The sequence below is a fragment of the Manis javanica genome, chromosome 14 (assembly GCF_040802235.1).
Source record: "Manis javanica isolate MJ-LG chromosome 14, MJ_LKY, whole genome shotgun sequence".
Taxonomy (NCBI): domain Eukaryota; kingdom Metazoa; phylum Chordata; class Mammalia; order Pholidota; family Manidae; genus Manis; species Manis javanica.
This window is the reverse complement of record NC_133169.1, coordinates 41971270-41974877: the sequence shown is the minus strand read 5'-3', so window position 1 is coordinate 41974877 and position 3608 is coordinate 41971270. Positions and strand designations below refer to the sequence as shown.

Genomic DNA, 3608 nt, shown 5'->3' with positions numbered 1-3608 from the left:
CAGAGACCCTCTGTGTTAGATTGGTGTTACCAGGTCACAGTCATTCATGAAATTGTAAAATACTGTTGAGTTTTTCCTATTCTTACAACGTTATTCACAATTTACATACATAAGTAAAACTCAAAGAAAGTATAAATGACCACTTCAACAACTTCTAAAAATAAATTCAAACTCATGAGACTAGAGCTCAAGTTTCCACCTTCCTCTACAGATTTATTTTTCCTTGTTACTGCTAGATCACTCACTACTTTGTTTCAAGTTGTTTTCAGACTCTTCACCAAAATAGGACGCATGAATAAATGTGTAAAAGTACAACCATGTCTGATTGTTCTTTTTACTCAGCTTGTCTGTTTATGACATCATTTTGTTGCCTGCAATAATATCCTCTCATAAATTAACACTCCTCTTATATGTATAATAAAGGCAAGGGAATGGATTTCCCACAGGGCTAAAGACTTAAGTTTCTTATCATGGGCAGGCTGAGTAGGATATTATAGGAATGAAAATCCTTTTAATTTTTATTGACAATTCCTGTCTTTCTGGGAAGCTGCAGAGGATAAGGTTTCCACCAAACAACCTTTGTTGTTAAAATGTAAATGCCACAGTGTACAAGATACAGGATTCTAAGTTAGAAACTGCTTCCCTGAAATCTACACATGTCAACTTTTTGTATGAATGTCTTGCTTGCAATATTCTACTTGGTGGAATCTGTGCATAGATCACTGTTTCCTATGATGTGGTTTGTTTCATGCTTCATCTAAGCCTTCAGCCAAATATCACCAGATGGACAAGTTCTTCTCTGACTCCTGCATTCAAATCTGACAGTCTCATGCAATCAAAAAGCCCCCTTTTGCTTACCTTTTCCACAGCTCAGTAGGGATTTTTGGTCACCGTCTAGTTACAGTGTGATGGTCCAGTGTTTTCTTTTGTGTGTTCTTATTGCTGCTCTATCCCAGTGCCCAACACACAGAGAGAAGCCAATATTGTTTGAATGCATGGAATTCAAGGTTCTGTCAGTTTCCTTATTTGCATATACTAATTCATGACAGGAGATACTGGGTGTATTCTCTCCTTAGTTGGCTTAAAACAGCAGAAATGTGTTGCCTCACGGTAGTGGAGAGCAGATGTCCAAAATCAAGATGTCAGCTGGGGTAGTTGCCTCTGTGGTGATTGAGAGGGGGTCCTGGTCCATGCTCTGTCCCAGGTTCTGCAGATCACTGACAATCATTGGAATTCCTTGGTATGTAGATGTATCACTACACTCTCTGCCTCCTTTATCACAGGGCTTCTCCTTGTTTCTCGCTCTCACATGGCTGTCTTCTCTTAAGGACACCAGACCTATTGCATTAGAGGCATGCCCTACTCCAGTATGACTGTATTCTAACTAATTTCATCACTTATGATTTTATTTTCAAGTAAGTTCACATTCTCAGGTGCTAAGGGTTAACACCTCAACATATTGTTTTGGGGCAGTGCAAATGCACCCATCACATCAAGCTACAGAATAAAAGACATATTCATATAATTAAAGAATCATTTGTCAGCTCACCTAGTTATTGCATAAAATATTTTCTGTGAATTACAAACCAAACACTGTAGAATGTAAAATAATGGGCAGATGCAGAGGTTTGTTAATGCTGCTAGGAAAAGTGCCCAGCGTCATGCGAGCAAGGGCTCACAGCTTATTTTCTGTGGTGGTGTCTGCCGCATGCTGATCCAGGCTGAATGTTCCTATCAGTTTATATGCAAAAGATGTCTGATATTTCAAAATAATGTCTAATTGCTTTTGAGAAGTTTCCTTTTCATAGAAACACTATCAATCATGTAAGCACGTATATTATTATGCTAGCTTTTCAATTAAACAAAATGATGCTGAGAAGCGGAGCTGAGGGCAGTTCTGAAGCTTTATTGGAGAGGCAGAACCAGCAGAACCCGCTTCTCTCTGATGCTGTACTTCTGGGTCTTTGGGATTTCTAATCCTGGTCGTGCCGTATTGTTCTCAACCTGACTTTAATAGAATCACCTTTTTTACGACAATATTAAGTGTTCACAAAATTAATGAAAGTGTGACTTTTTGTTGCAGTAGAAAAACAACATACCCATTATGGCATGGGAAAATCAGACATTGAACTCTAACTGCATCCTGCTGGGCATCTTCGATTACAGCCCCACCCACATCTTCCTCTTCTCGCTGGTCCTGGGCATCTTCTCAGTGGCCTTCGTGGGAAACACTGCCACGATTCTCCTCATCTACCTGGACACACACCTCCACACCCCCATGTACTTCCTGCTCAGCCAGCTGTCCCTCATGGACCTCATGCTCATCTGCACCACCCTCCCCAAAATGGCCTCTAACTACATGACTGGCAGCAAGTCCATCTCTGTGGCAGGTTGTACCACACAAATTTTCTTCTATACCACACTCCTCAGTTGTAAATGCTTCCTATTGGCAGTCATGGCTTACGACCGCTTTATTGCCATTTGCCACCCTCTCAGATACCCAACTTTCATGAGCCCCAAAATTTGTGGACTGATGGCTGCCTCTTCCTGGATCCTGGGGTCTACAGATGGTATAATTGATGCAGCAGCTACATTTTCTTTCTTCTAGTGTGGATCCGGGAGATAGCCCACTTCTTCTGTGATTTCCCTTGCCTGCTAATCATCTCATGTACGACACATCAATATTTGAAGAAGTTCTAGTCTACTGCTGCATCCTAATGATTGTTTTCCCTGTAGCCATCATTATTGCTTTCTATGCTCGAGTTTTCCTGGCCGTCATTCGCATGGGATCTGGGGAGGGCCGCCGCAAGGCTCTCGTCACCTGCTCCTCCCACCTCATGGTGGTGGGAATGTACTATGGGACAGCTTTGTTCATATATATACAGCCCACTTCGGATCGCTCACCCACACAGAATAAGATGGCATCTCTCTTCTACACCGTCCTCACCCCCATGCTGAATCTCCTCATCTACAGCCTCCACAACAAGGAAGTGGCCAGGGCGTTCAGGACGGTGCTGGGGAGGGGCACGTCTGGAGAGGGAGCCCCCTGGTGGTCCCGATGCTTTGACGTCTGTTAAGCATTTAATGCTCCTGGGCTTGTCGCTGTTTTTCCCCATTCAGTTCTAAAAATAGCATTTATTGTGTAACATTTTTAGAATAACATATTTCTGCGCAATTGTACTTTTGGCATCTTCTACATCACAAAAAATTATTTCGAATATTCATTATTATGGTAAATTCAATTCAGTTATGACTATATTAGGCATTTTCTTGAATAAGGACAGTACAGGTTTATTAGAAAATAGGAATGCTGTGGAATAAAATCAGGTAACAAACAAGACTTATTTTCATTAAGATAGAACCTAAAATTATATTCAGTCACTTTGGACTCACTTTCAAAGAAGACTTGGTACTCTGGGCTTTTTTCATGTCCTCAGTTTTTTATGGCTTTGTCTTCATTTTTGTCTTCCAGGCTTCTAGAAGAAAGTGCTATTATGCTTCAACCTAGATCATGCTTTTAATTCACACCTTTAATTTTCTCCATCACAAAAATGTACATTTTATTAATTATTCCCAGATCCAAACCCCTTCCAACTTGCCATAACCCA

The 3608-nt window shown here is 41.0% G+C and overlaps 1 pseudogene; it reads left to right on the top strand.

Moving 5' to 3' along the window:
- Window positions 1-2101: 2101 nt before the first annotated feature.
- On the top strand, window positions 2102-3077 carry LOC118967710 (olfactory receptor 2M3-like; annotated as a pseudogene).
- Window positions 3078-3608: the final 531 nt, after the last annotated feature.